Source organism: Phalacrocorax aristotelis, chromosome 6, assembly GCF_949628215.1.
Source record: "Phalacrocorax aristotelis chromosome 6, bGulAri2.1, whole genome shotgun sequence".
NCBI lineage: Eukaryota > Metazoa > Chordata > Aves > Suliformes > Phalacrocoracidae > Phalacrocorax > Phalacrocorax aristotelis.
Genome location: NC_134281.1, coordinates 38,288,065 through 38,303,389, shown reverse-complemented (window position 1 = coordinate 38,303,389; position 15,325 = coordinate 38,288,065). Strand labels below are relative to the sequence as shown.

At 41.9% G+C, this 15,325-nt stretch overlaps 1 long non-coding RNA gene across 1 annotated transcript; it reads left to right on the top strand.

Annotated features, from left to right (window-relative positions):
* The first annotated feature begins 2,906 nt into the window (after nt 1-2,906).
* Nucleotides 2,907-10,359, top strand: LOC142059020 (uncharacterized). Its single transcript, XR_012661177.1, has 4 exons — nt 2,907-3,445; nt 3,788-3,866; nt 8,975-9,081; nt 9,861-10,359. It is a non-coding gene; the product is annotated as an uncharacterized LOC142059020 (long non-coding RNA).
* Nucleotides 10,360-15,325: the final 4,966 nt, after the last annotated feature.

Sequence of the window (15,325 nt, the reverse complement as noted above, 5' to 3'; positions counted from 1 at the left end):
GGACCCTAATGCCAGAACGTGGCACTGACTTCCACAAGACTGTCTGAAGGTGGAGGCACTCCAGGAGCCACCAAGTTAAGGACTACTGACACTGGCAACATTTTCACAGCGGCATTGTGGCCCAGTGTAACTTCCACTGCTCTGAGCAGGGACAAAGGACACAGAGACAGGCTGCAGATCCCAGTGCTGTCAGCACACACCACACAGGTAGCAGGAAGGACCAGAGGGAGCTGTTGAGCGGCAGTGACCTGTGTGCAGAACGCAGCCACCTCTCAACATCAGGAGCTCCAGGAGCATGGAAGAAGGAAGGCAAAAAGATCCTGGAGTTTACAGGGAGCAGTATGTATGTAGAAATAGGCCATGTCTTCTCTGGTGGGAGAAATGTGTTGCCTTGGACTTCCCACGGTGTCAAGCAGGCAGAGGGAAGGTCCCTGAGGAGGGGATTTGGTTCAGCCTGGGGATGCTCAAGGAACTTCAGCAAAGTGCTTTAAAATTAAATGTGCTGTTGTTTCCTGTCTGGGAATAGTTTTGCCCTTAGGAAACGGGCAACTTTTTGACTGTAGAAGGCTTGTGTCTAAGCTAACTTCTCTGGTGCCAGAAAAGGAGGAGCCCAGCAAGTGTGGGGCTGAGGAAAAGGAATGCAGCTGAAGGCTTTGTATGTGTTACCATTGTTTTGTGCGATAATTGAAGCACCTGCATAATTGTGTTTGAAGTGCTTTAAGTGAAATTAATGAATAACTTATGAATAAATAATAGAAGGAAAGATTTACATTGTGGCCGTAAAAATAATTTTGAATTAAGCTTTTAAACTTTCACTTTTGTATATTAGGCTCCGTAGTCCCAAAGAACAACCAAGCAGCTTTCATTATTTATTTCTGTTTTACCGTATAATTTGCATGGTCAGTTGTTTGTCAGGCTGCGGGGCACTAGTCTGTGGAGTGACAGGCACCTTTCCCTGTTCAGACCCTGTGCTTGCCTTCTGCCACGAGTCTTTGAGCCTGGGAGACAAGTGCTCTTGGGCTTCTGCTACACTGCCTCCTGTCTTGGTGCCTCCCAAGGTCTGTTAGGAAAGAGGGAGGAAGAAAGGATTTGTTAGTCCCTCAAAACAGAGGCAAACAACTATCAAAATACCTGAAAGCTTGTAAGACCTTACCTGAAAGAGGGATATTCAGATGCAATGTTCACCATTACTGATACTTCTAAGAGCTGCCTGTCCATGCTCTAGATTCTGCTTATGGTAGAGAAGTGACAGCGACAGAGAATCACGGTTCTGAAATTTTCCTTTGTTTGTTGTTGCTTGGGTTCAGTTTTTCTGAAAGATTTTTGAGGAGGGAACTTTAATCTCATTTTCCTTCAGTTTATTTTTATTTGCCAGGATTTTTTTTTCTTTTCTGTTTGTTTCCAGATTATAATTTTGTTTTCTCCTTTCTGTCTTTATTTTGCTGCAGGTATGGCTTTTTTAACTTTGTACTTCCTCTTCTGTTACGTTCCAGCATGTATTCTGGTTTTGACCTTTGAACTTTTGCAAAATATCCCTTCCCAAAACACACATGCGTACATAACCTGATTTACTTTGTAGACATTTAAATTCATTGGTCGGACTGTTTTTGGCATGATTTTGGCAATCATGCAAGAAAACATCTGGAGGAGACCTACATATTCTGTGTGAACAGTGGAATGCAATTCTTTTATATCAGAGTAATTGAAGAGTGATTTATTTGTACAAACATTGCTTGTATTGCCAGGCGATTGGTGTTACTGTCTGTACTGACTAAAATCTCATAATGTCACGGAAAGACATGTGATACAGGTGATCAGTTAAAGTCTTTCTTAAAGGTATCGAAAAAAGAGGTGGAAGACCTCTTTTTAAGACAGTTCTCCCCCTCTGTCCCCCCGTTGTCTTTCTGCGAATAATCTCTGTTAGTAATTTAACGTAGTATGGCCTATGTTCTGTGTTGCTGTCATGAAATGAGTAATTAAAAGCTTAAATTTTCATTTCATTAAGGTTCTCCATAGATTGCCAGCAGAGGAGAGAGACTGGTGGGTAAATGCGGGGTGCATGAGTAATGTGATGAGTACACATGTCACTGTTTTGGTGGGGGTTTTGAACCATCACTGCAAACGTGAGCAGAGTATTTAAAAGTAGGGTATTTTTTTGAAATAAATTCCATCTCTTCTCCCGCAGCCCTTTTTGAGGAAGGTTGTCTTTAAGAAACCCTTCAATTGACATATTCTTTGCTGGCTGTTTTAAGGAGGAGCTGGTTGTGTGTGGCATTTTGGTGTGACTGCAGAGTGGATGACCAGTTCCCCTGTCTGCTCAGGGCAGAAAGCAGGTACTCACCAGCACTCCCTCCTCCCCAACTATGTGTATGCTGGCACAATAACCCTCACTGTGGTTTAGGATGTATTAGGTGATGGACTGTGGAATAGCTTCTTAGGAATATTGATATTTATTGTAAGTAACTACAGTCTTCTGTCCTGGTGAACACTCTTTTTTCTGAGAAATTAAAAAAAAAAAGAAAAACAAAACAAAAACTCCAAACCCATATAATGTAAACAAGTTGAAAAAAAACCCACAAAACTTATTTTGAGAGCTTTCTGGCTGTTGGTGTGTTTTGGAGTAATACATTGTCCAAGATACGGCACTGCTATGATGTATTAAACTAATATATCATAAGAGTGTCATAGCTTTGATGATGTATTAATGTAATACATCGTTAAGGTGCCATTGCTGTTATGATGCATTACTCAAAACATTACCAACTGGTTGGGTTAGCACACAAGCATCCGTGTGTATGAAGTAGTGTTTCTATACCTAAAACTGCAGTGAAACTCAAAAAGCCTTGGATGTGCAAGAACAAATTAGGAAGATCTGAAAATCAGGGTTGAGCTGGGTGGGACCAAAACTGAGGTTAGAGCTATGTGCTTGCAGAATCTCTGAATGTACAGAAAATATGGGGAAGGGAGGAGAAACCATCTGTATTGGAGACAGTGGCAAATTTTCATTCCCCTTCGAAGAGTAACATGGTATGTGTTGTAATGCTTGAACAAGTTTAGCATTTTTCTTAAATGTCTTGACCTGATTTTTTTTTTCAGGGTACTTTTTGCAATTTTCCTTACACCTTGCAATTTGCTATCATGTTTTCTGGAAAAATTAGGTTGAACAGGTTTTATGCAGACATAAAAGCTCTCTTGCCTTGGCTTTTATTTGTTTATTTTTTGTTGTGTATGTCAGCCATTTCTGGTTTCAGAAGGGAAAGTAGGGTAGGTTCTGATAAGCAGTGATGGTCTTCCAACAAGGTTTGTTTTCACCACATTTCCAGACACATCCAGTTTTAGACAAGCTTTGGAGAAGCATTCTGAACCAAACTGAAAAATTCCCCTCACCCTGAACTGGATATCAAACTTGAACAAAAGGTGTTACAAAACACGTTCAATACTGATGGTAATGATAAATACTCATCTCCTTGTTTTCTAACAAAAAGACTTTAGGTATTAAGCATGCATTTATCCTCATGAACTTTCTATTTCTCACCTTCTTTCAATGCACTGGAATGTAGTAGATGTTATGGATGCTATTGACTATGTGTATGTCTTTGAATGGACTGTATTTATTGCCTGGTTTTGTTGAAAATCCAGTTCAAAAATGCTCCAGTCTAGCAATGGTACGTAGTTACTAAATTTAAACATTGGTGTTGAATTTAATTAATCACTTTTTTTGCCATTCATAGAGCTGGGTGCCAGGTTTGCCCATTATTCATGTATCTTTTCCCTCTACCATGTTTAGAAACAGAGGATGCAGAGACAGATGTAAAATACCATTCATTGCTTAACCCATTGAGAGACAAGTTCTGGAACATTACCAGGTACTGAAAACAACCATTCCAGTACAAATCGCTCTTTTGTTCTTTATGATGAGAGGCATAAAGTATCCAATATAAGAAGTTGCATTTCTCAGGTTTTACCCCAAGCAATATTTGCGTAACTTTACCCATTTTTTTACATCACAATATCTTGACCACTAGATGGCATTGACATTGTTAGTGTAAGTGGGGGGGAGATGGAGGATGCTCAGTCCTCCTCCCTTCAATGGCCCCCATCTTCCTTCCTGACATTCAAAGAACCCAACCATGTGAGAAAATCCTCAAGGACCCAGAGTTTAGACCATAGTGCTGAATTTTCAGGAAATCTTCACTGATTACTGCACCGTTGCTGCAGAAATGTTGACCCAATCTACATGACAGATTCTACTGGACAGTTTTCAAGTGACTATGCACAGATGAGATTACACCTGCGGCAACACCAAACATAACCCATGGAAGACACTGGTGCATGGACTTGCCAGCTACTGTGTTATAATGCATTCACAGTGCTTAGCAGACTACTTTTTGTCTTGGTTTTTTTTCGTATTCCGAAATCTGAAAGTATTTATGGCCATGGTTAAGTTCTCCTGATCCTGTCACCACTCTTGCTTATAATTATCAGAAATTATTATGTTAGTGGTTATTCCAGGCACCTCTCATAATAAGAAGCAGTTATAGTTGGCATTACCAGCCAGGGAAGTTAAAACAGATCTTTGTATATAGGTTTACATCCTTTTCAGGCCAACAGAACAGTGTTTTGCAGCATGAAAGGTGATATTAGAAAGTCATGTCGCTGTCTTTCAGTTGTGCTGGTATGATCTTGGCTTTGTATAACATCTTTGTCTTATTTAGGAAAGCTTAGATGGAGAGCTTAAAGAAAATCTTGGGAAGTTCGCTGTGAGAAGTAATTTCTCTGGAAAAAGTATGATAAGGGAAGTTATATTTAAGATATACTTCTAATTTTTGTTCATCTGTCACTCTTTTGATATTTTGAAATTGGAATTCCAGCAGTGTGCTGCAGCCTTAGGATGAGGTCTGTCCTCTGGCCAGTACATGAGCCTCACGCCCTCCTCCTGCAGGCAGAAAGGGAATTATCCCCTATAAAGGAAAGGGAAGTAAGCAGAGCAAGAGGCCCCCATGGCTCAACCATGAACTCCTGGGTCTACTCAAATCCAAAAAAGAAGCATACTAGAGATGGAGAAGTGGAGGATTATCCATTGAGAGCTACAAGGGCATTGCCAGAGCGTGCAGAAATACAGTTAGAAAAGCAAAAGCCTAGCTTGAATTGAAACCGGACGTAGATGTCAAAAATAACAAGAAAGGGTTCTTCAGGTATGTCAACAACCAGCAGAAAAAGGAAAACATATGCCCACTGTTAAACAGAATAGGAGAGTCAGTCACCAATGATGCTGAAAAGGCAGAGGTCCTCAACACTTTCTTCACCTCTGTCTTTACCAACACTGTAGGGTCCCAGGCTTTGGGAACGAAATTGCCAGTTGATCCAAACACCGACCCACCATCAGTGAAGGAAGAGTATGTGAATTATTACAGGAGCTTGACCCCTACAAATTGATGGGCCCTGGGGCCACCTGCCTGAGGGTGTTGAGAGTGCTGGGTGATGTTGTTGCAAGGCCACTCTCCCTAATCTTTGAGAAGTCCTGGAGAACGGGGGATGTCCCAGAGGACTGGAGGAAGGCAAATGTTACCCCTATCTACAAGAAAAGCTCGAGGGAGGATCCGGGTAACTATAGGCCCATCAGCCTTACTTCAATCTCTGGGAAAGTTATGGAACTTATTCTCCTGTGGGCCATCATGAGTCAATTGAAGCACGTGATTGGGAAAAGCCAACATGGCTTCACTAAAGGCAGATCATGCTTGACAAACCTGGTGGCCTTCTATGACAAAGTGACTTGCCTGGTTGACATGGGGCAGGCAGTGGACATTGTCTACCTGGGCTTTTCCAAGGCTTTTGATACGGTCCCCCACAGCCTCCTCCTGGAGAAATTAATGCGTTATGGCCTAGACGAGTGGTCTGTGCAGTGGGTGGGGAACTGGCTGACAGGCCGCACCCAAAGGGTGGTGGTAAATAGCTCCTTTTCCAAGTGGCAACCTGTCACAAGTGGGGTCCCTCAGGGATCGATATTGGGCTCAATGTTATTCAACATGTCTATAAGTGATCTGGATAATGGGATCAAGTGTAGCCTGGTGAAGTTTGTGGATGACACCAAGTTGAGTGGGGAGGAGACACTCCAGAAGGGAGAGCTGCTCTGCAGGAAGATCTGGATAGGGTGGAAGAGTGGGCCAGCAAGAACCTTCTGAAGTTCAACAAGGAGAAGTGTAAGGTCTTGCACCTGGGAAAACATAATCCGGGAGTGCAGCACAGACTGGGATCCAGCTGGCTGGAGAGCAGCTCTGTGGAAAGGGACCTGGGGGTCGTGGTGGACAGGAAGCTCCACATGAGCGCACAGTGTGCTGCTGTGGCCAAAATGCTGGGTTGCATCAAAAAGGGCGTCCCCAGCAGAGACAAAGAAGTCATTATCCCACTCTACTCAGCGCTTGTCAGGCCACACCTGGAGTGCTGTGTACAGTTCTGGTCCCCGCTATACAAAAAAGATGTGGACAGGCTGGAAGGGGTCCAGAGAAGGGCCACCAAGACGATCAAGGGACTGGGCAGCCTGCCATACGAGGATGGGCTGGGAGAGCTGGGTTTGTTCAGCCTTGAGGAAAGGAGGCTCAGAGGGGATCTCATCACCATGTACCAGTACTTAAGGGGCAGCTACAAAGAAGATGGAGACTCCCTTTTTACACGGAGTCACATGGAGAGGACAAGGGGGAATGGACACAAGTTGCTCTTGGGGAGATTCCGATTGGACACAAGAGGAAAATTTTTCACAGTGAGGACAGTCACCCATTGGAATAATCTCCCCAGGGAAGTGGTTGACTCGGCCACGTTGGACACTTTTAAGAGTCGTCTGGACAGGGTGCTGGGCCATCTTGTCTAGACTGCGCTCTTCCTAGAAAGGTTGGTCTAGATGATACCTGAGGTCCCTTCCAACCTGCGATTCTGTGAATTTATATTTAGGTTTCTTAGTAGCAGAAATACAGGCTTGTTTGTATTTAGTTTGGGAAACAATAGATATTTTCAGGTAACCTGTGCAATACCGGAGGAGCATTTTGTTGGGTGAAAGTCCTAGAAGAGGTTTTTGCTGCTAAGATTTTTACACTGTTAGAGAATTTGAGAGAAAAAGCACTCAAACAAGGAAACCCCAAACCTTTTCCAGTGGTTTCTTCAGTCACAATGGCTTCTGTGTGTCTTGTTGGCTTTGACAGCAACTCAAGTAGTGTAGCAGTGGTGGCAGTGATAGGTCACAGGCAATTCGACACTTTGGCATATTTTGTGACAAGAAGCAGTTCCTAGACCTAACAGATTTTGCCTTGTTAGTCTCTGTGTCCTTGGGAGGGTCTGCTGCTGCATGTGTGTCATTTCTGTTTCAGAGCTTGATATTGATTGATATCAAGTGACTACCTCTGGGATCAAGACAGCAGCCTATATGACATGGGAACTTGGAATCTCCTCAGTGATGCCCTAGACATTCTTTAAAAGTCCCTTCCGACCCAAACCATCCTATTATAAAGAAGGTTTGCTTCCACCAACTGATCCTGTTTCTTTTGCAATGGCTGTGTAAAAAAGAGCTGTGCAAATAATTTGTGCTTGGTGACACAACAGGATGAGATCAGTAGTAGAACCACAATCTCCTTCTTCCAGAAAAGTTCTGATTAAAATATCCTAGGTGGGTTCCCCCCTTTAAATTTACATTATTTATGGATTTACATATCATAAGTAGCAAATGAATTGTTTAAGAAACAATGCTTGTGTTCCTCCAATATAGCAGTGTATTTTATACAAGTAGCTATAGTCTTTGTTTGGGGATTCATTTATATAAACTGCTATTGGAGGCAATTATTTTAATGATGTTTTAGTGACATGACACCAGATTTGAAGCTGAAAATGGTAAATGGATTCTCAAAAAAAATGTGGTTTTTGTTTTGTGATTATTATCTGGGGTTTTTTTGGTGATTAAAATTAAGGCAGAAGGTGGCATGAAAATGAAAATAGCAGAGCCTGAAAAACCGAGAGGCAATGAAGCAACTGAATGATTTCATACCAGTAGTAGTAGAGAAGTATGAGAGCAGTGCTATTTCTTGCATGATATTCCTTTATTAAGCATTAAACTTTTTCAAATGCATATTGTGGTAGTAGCTAAGTACTCAGTCAGGTCAGGGCTCTGTCATGCTAGTGATAAACATACAGCTTCCTGCACAATGGATGAAATTTAATAGTTTAAAAAAAACCACAAAAAAACAAAACCAAACCAAACCAAAACCAACCCAACAAAACACCTAAACACCTGTAATAGAGATAATATCAATGATATTATTAGAAAGCAGTTGTAGACATGCTGTATTTCAACCCCTCTGAGCACAAAAACATTCACTGCTAAGGCAAGGTGATAGAAAAACTCCTGGAAATGGTTTGGCATTGCACGTTGCTGCTTCACTCTTAATGTACTTCCTATGTGGTGCATTAAGCAGAGCTGGAGTGTGAGCGCTCTGTTCACAAAGTTTGAAATTCACTATTTGGAAGGAAAAAAAATTGAGCTGTAAGAGCTGTGCTCGGTTGCTTTACCCTTTTCTAAGTTATGTGCCACCCGTCACGGGTCAATCCAGTCCATATGGGTGTATTTGAAATGTCAAGTGTCCCTCTGAAACCAAGATTCCTCTCTGAGGAAGCTGTGAACGTGAAGTGCATGGGGACCCTCCCCAGGAGTTCTGTGGTTTGCTCCATCACCCACAACTTTGTTCATCAGGAAACCCTTGGTAGCGTCAAAGAAGAAAGGAGACTCATTTCTACCTGTAGTTGAACTAGGAGGTCCAAAGCAGAATTTTCTTAGGGATATATTTCCAGATTAGTCCCCTTTCTCCCAGGGAAGTTGGAAGTTACATTCCAGCACCTTGTCTCTTCTCTTACAGCTGGATTTAATTACTACATTGTCAATACATTTGCTTTAATATTGTAAAACAATCCATTACCTTTCACTCTTGTTTCACAGGCTTAACGTTTCTAAAACATTTGCTGTGTGGTAACTTCCTTCCCACCCATGGCGCTCGTCTGCAGCTGGGCATGGTCACACTCTGCTCTCTGTCCTGACCAGTGCAGGTGAGGGACAGCCAGGTGGTCTCCTGAGGGGATGAGGGGATGTTTCAGAGCAGAGGTGGTGGGGCAGGGGGAAGAGGCTGGTGGCCTCTGTGACTACTTACTTGGAAATGTACCTGTAGTAATGAAATAGCTCGTCAGCAGCTGCACTGGGGCTTGCACATTGGCCAGCTAGTACCAAATTTTCTAGTGCTGGCTATGCTCCACTTCAAGCTTGGAAATCAAACCAAAGTGATGATGTTGGCCACTGAGTTAGGCCTGAGATAGGCTTGAGGGTTTTTGGTGCAGATAGGTGGGGAGTGAACAGGATGAAGGTTACAGGAAGAGCGAGAATCACAAACTTCTGGTACCCTTATAGAGTATATTGTGCTTTTGGAAAAAAATTGTGTAACTGGTGTGTTTCAATGTATTTCTCTGGCTCTACTGCAAAGTCAGTGAAAGTCTCAGTACTTTCATCTTGATAGTACAATGTGGGGTCCCAGCAAGTTTTCTAACATAAGTGTATTGATGTCAGTGCTGGTTGTATATGCCAATGACCTAAGTATTGTTGCAGCTCTGACAGTGGCAGCTTGCGGTCTTACAGAAAATATCTTAAGTTATTATGTGTATTACTAGAAACTGCCATGTATCCCTCTTTAAAAAAGAGAGGCTGGTCTTGGAAATCAAAAGAGCTAATTTTTTATCTATTAGCTTCACAAGGAGTTCCTTATAACTATAACCACTGACCCAATGAGCCAAGTACCTCCATCAAATGTTTCACTTAATGATGTCTTTTATTACAGTTCAGCGACCCAATAGACTGAGTATCTGCATGGTGAGCTGAGCGCCTCCGAAAGCTCAGCAGTAAAACTTCCTGCGCATCAAGTGCTGTGAAAATGTTCTCCCATGACTCGAGTAGGCAATTTTTTTTAGTGCAGCTTAGAAGAAATTACACAGTAGCAAAACAAACCAGGAGAATCAGTGGCCACAAACCTACAGGTGATAATCAAAGATCAGTGTGCTTGAGAGACGTTTTACAGTGTGTCGATATCACCAAGCACATCTCTGTGCTCATAACTTCAACAGCAAATACAAAATGAGACCCATTCCTAAACTAACTGCTAAGTTTTATATTTGGAGGTGATTGTTCTCTTAAATGCCGTTCTACCTGGGCTATCTTCTCCTTCCTAGCTTGTGCAGAAAAATGCACTCTTGGATTGATTATTTTGTGACGAGAAACCAAACAATGTTATGTGAACAGCCTATGGAAATAAACTTTTGTGTAATAAAGTAAATTGACTGCCCTGAGTAATTTTCAGCTTTCTTTGCTCTAATTGGAATGAATGACTTTGCATTTCTGTTGTGGCTTTCCGTGGCTTCTCCTAAAGCCTTGCCTTTTAACTTTTTCATTATAACCTATACGTGCAACAGGTCTGCTAACTACCTTTTACCAGCTCAGCCTGTAAAAGGAGGAAGATTTCCATCAGCAGTGCCTTGTTTGGGTGTACCCATCACCCAGCTGCCATGTAAGTGCTGCTTGTAAACCAACTCGGGCTGGGACACAGAGATCCTTTTGTAATTTCTGAGGTATATGGTGCCTATGGGAACGAGGCATGGCAAAGGCCTACAACTCAGGATTTTTATTTCTGGGGAAGTTCAGATCAGTTTTGTAATGCAAGCTCAGTTTCCTGGAAAAGGCCCCGCTTAGTTTTACGTTAATAAAAGATGTGTATTTGGCTTCATGTCAGAAATAGGAATTCAGAGAGTTTGAAAAACCTTTGAAGACTGTTACAGCTGTAATTGGTGTGTTTCGTCTTGGGTGGAGAATTTGAAAGGATTATTTCGAGAATATACACTCTTAAGGGCAGGAACTGTTACTCATCTGTGTTTGGAAAGCAGCATCAACACAATCTGGATAACAATAATGCTACAGAAGGCTGAAAGAACAATTAAAGAGTGGAAATAATGACCTAAGGGAGGAACACTCAACTTAGCATGCCGATGACTGCACAGCATGCATTTGGGGAAATCAGAGGGGGGAGAGAGACTGAGAGAGTTGTTCGAGAGGCTAATACTCTCTGAAGAAACGTGTTGAAATCTCTGCTTATGTTTGATTGAAATGATATCAAATAACTTGAAGAAAAATCCTTTGAAACGGAAAGAGGGAATTTGTCCTCATTTGTGTTTCCTCCCGGGAGAGCTTGCCTTGTTCTTCAGTTCTTTTTCCTTCCTTAGTAGCTTGGGACAGGGGGAGTCTCTCAGTAAAACACCATCCCCAAAGCCAGGCTTTATTTGTGAATGCCAGGAGATGTGCACAGAAGCTGCCTTCTGCCTGGTAAATCCAACCTCTCAAGGCTGCCCCTCTGGAGCAGCCTGGGTGCTCTCCAGGCAGCCAGTCTCCCTCCAGGCTGGATACACCACTAACACGTCACATCCTGATGGCCCTTATCAACTATTTCTCATGTTTCTTACTGGTTTTAAATGTTATTGTGACAAATAATCATGTGTCTGGAACAGTGTAGGACACAGGTGATCCTTGGCTGTATGTTACAGGTGGGAAGATTGAGGCACTGCATCCTTGGGATTTTCCAGGATTACAGGGGAGTTTGTGACTGAAGAGCATTAGGGAATCCCAGGTTGTCTGCTCTGGATCTCCAGGAGGCATCGCTCATACAAGCTGTACTACACACCTGAGCCTCAAATACCTCATGACTAACAGACCTATTGAAATAGAACAGATTTTTTTTCTTTTCTTGTTGTTTTTTTTTTTTTTTTTTTTTTTTTTAAAGAAAAAGTGGGATGAGACTTTTTGCTCTTTTATCTATCTTCTGGAACATGTCAAGTATGTCTGTACATACACTTTTTTCCAAAATAATTCTTTAAACTACAAACAAATAATCATTTTCTTCCTGGCTACCTTAGTTTTTATTGTATTACTTATGGCTTTCATGAGAAGGCATTAAAACAAAGCAGAACAACTACAAAGTAACTACCAGGAAGAAAACAGGGGTTTTCTAGTGTCCTTGGCCTCAATTTTATCACCCGAAAGTGATCACTTCCTTTCTGGAGCTTTTTTTTTCTTGTTTTGTGTATATTATTTCTGTGTGTAGTTGTTCACATGAAATCAACCTCCAAACAGTGCCAAAATGTAAATTTAACAAATCAGGTGAGAGGTAAGTCAGGGTGAAGCTTAGAGCATCAGTACAGTGATCCTTTAATAAATCAGTTGTACTCTAAATATTTGTAAGTATCTGTTATTAAAATTCTATTTTCTTCACAGCTCCCACACTCAATAAATGGACAATGACTCTGCATTATTAATTACTTCCAAGTATAGAAATAGGGGAACATAGTTCTAGAGCAGCAGATAAGCAGATAATCTCACTGAATATACCTCCTCTATTTTTTCACAGGCTGTCAACCCTTGACACCAATCACTCACGGAGCAGCCAGTCTGTGCAGTGCTCACCTGCAGCATCTCAGCCAGCGCCCGTTGCCTCCTTGGAGTTGTTGCTCCACCCTGAACAAAATGTTCCCAAGACACTGTTGAATCTGCTTCGCCAGGCTTCCTCATGGCACTGGCACACCAGGTGAGATACCAGCCAGTTTTTCTGACAGCAAGGAAGGGTGTAGTAAGTCTGCTGCCCCAGAAAGTATAGTGGGGTTTTTTTAGTTTTCTTTATTCCCTGCAAGATGCCCAAGCGGTAAAGTTGTGTCAAGGTTGGTTATATATAAAAAAACAAGGGGAAAAAAAGAAAAATGTTGTTCCCTTTACTCTTTTTGGCAAAGGCTATTTTCTTGGTTATGTTGAATATTGCTAAGCATGTTGTTGGAGCAAAAGAAAGTCGGTCTTAAAATAATTTAATCCTAGCACTGATGCCGCTCCTCTGTTTAGATTCCACTATTAATATTTATGTGCTGTTCTTGAACTAAAATTCTTGGATGTTTCCTATTTTCCCTCTGAAAACAATGTTTGGTAAGAATTGTTGATTATTTAGGTCTGTAGAGATGGTCATTGTAAGCTAAGACATAGCAGGCTGACTGGTGACCTTGTCTGGCTTTTGGCTGGGATTTCTTCAGCCTGGTCTGACCAGGTCCAGCAGTCACCTTCCTGTTTTGACATTTGCGGTCACTTTGCTGCTTTGAAACATGCAGACAATATTGTGTCCTTGACCTTCCCCCCTCCCCAACATATAGGTAACACTCCCGAAAAGCTTGATGCATTGGGTAAAGTTGACTTCTGAGTTTTTTTTGTGATACAAAGAAAAAGAAAATTAAAGGAGAAATGTGTAGCATGAATGGGGGCATGGGAATCTGAGTGGTACAAAGGGAGTGGAAAGGCAGCAAGAGGCCTACGTGAAGAACAAGGGCTGTCACTGGGAGGGAGTGGGGAGGATCAGCTGGGTTTTCAGTAACTTAAGTGAGCAGAGGAGAGAGACCAACATAAAGAAAGAAACCAAAATCCTGAGCTGGGCCCCAGCCCCACCTTCTCAGGGTCAGCACCTCTCTCAGCTTCAGTGTCTGAGGTTCTGTATCCAGAGACATGCAGGACTCGGGGGAAGGTTGTAGCTGCAAATTCAGGTGTTGTGGGACTCATAGGAAGGTCTTCTGTAGGAAGAGTAGGACATCGATGTAGAATATTCCAGCTGAATTTGCTAAATGAAAAAACAATTTGACATAGTTTCTGAGGCAGCTATAGTGTTTGACTTTAAATAAAACCATACTCCAATAATCAGCTTCCATTTTCACAGCACGAGTCAAATGAATTGCTTAAACATATTCAATCAATTATTCCATGCCGTGTTTTTTATCTGTAATTTATATACATTGTAAAATAAAACTATGTTTATTAAATGAAAATGAAAACCAATATCACTGTGGCGGGTCCCTAAAATACATAAATGATAATTTATTCAGGCCTTGTTAATACTTCAAAGCAATGATAATAATCTGGCATATTTTATTTAGGTTTTTTCCTTTAGATTAAAAGTGAATCAAGGTTAAATATTTATGAAACATAAATATACTCATGTCTCTTCGATGTCCACGTGCTTCGTTTTTATTATATTTTCTTTTGGAGCTATTTCTCCTCTCTTTTGCTTTCTACTGTAGCTTATGGACTGATAATAACAGCCATTCACAATGCTCCATATTTCTTACTGTGGAATTCAAACGCAGGTAATCCTACAGACCTTCTCTTAACATACAGCTATAATGTGCTGCTTTGCTATAGGAAGCAGAGCACTTTGAAGAACTTCCCTTCTTTGATGCATGTAGGTTGAGACCAAGTTGTAAAGAGCAGGACAGCTATAGCGATGCAGTGCGAGATATAAACACCACAGTATTGATTAGAAAGGCCTGCCTCATTTTTCTGTTATTCTGCACCAATGCTCTTCTGCTTACACAAGTGGAAAGACACCACTGTGAAACAGGAATGAAGCCATGCAGGTGACTGAAACTCTGTGTCCCCCAAGGAGCAGTGCCTCATGAAATATTTTGTGTCGGAACAGAAGCACTGGATGTCTGAATGTGCTTTAGGAATTCCCATAGGTGGCATGTGGCGTGCGTGCATGTGTCTGTAGGCATGCCAGCAGCTACTGAATGGCCATCAGCCCTTTCTGTAGTACAAACAGTGACTTCTTTTGGGGTTCTTCCCACAAACACACTTTACTCCCTCTGGTGCAGTGTCCCTGTTTTATTATATAATTGCAGCTGACAGCCTGGATTGGTAGTATCCAGCAAACACTCAGCAGCATCAATCACTCGCAGGGTGATTGACATGAATGCTGCACAGAGAGGCTCTCGCTCTGTGAAGGTTTTGGTTTGCAGCAGCATGATAAACAATTGGTATTACTGGAAGTGTCCTAACATCCTGCATGTTAAATAGAGAGTCATTTTCCCCCTTTACAGGGAATTTACTGATCCTGAAGCATAGGAAGAGCAAGACGTGAGTGGACAAAACTGTGACTCCAACACTAGGCTTTTCTGCTGTTTGTTTTACCCTGTGTTTTATTACCAAGTAATGTTAAAACCTGTAGTCCTTACGAAGGTAAGGCACCAGTGGTCTGAGCAGGACACTACAGCTGAGCCACCATTAATCCAGACAGTATGCAGGAGTCTGCATTCCACCAACATCTTGCTTTACCTTGCATCTGAATTATACACTTGGGTGTGCACAGGACATACATATCAGAAACTGCTATAAGCCTGATAGCTAATCTAGGACTAAAGAGTGAATACGATATAAGGGTCAGGACCTTCTCAGGGC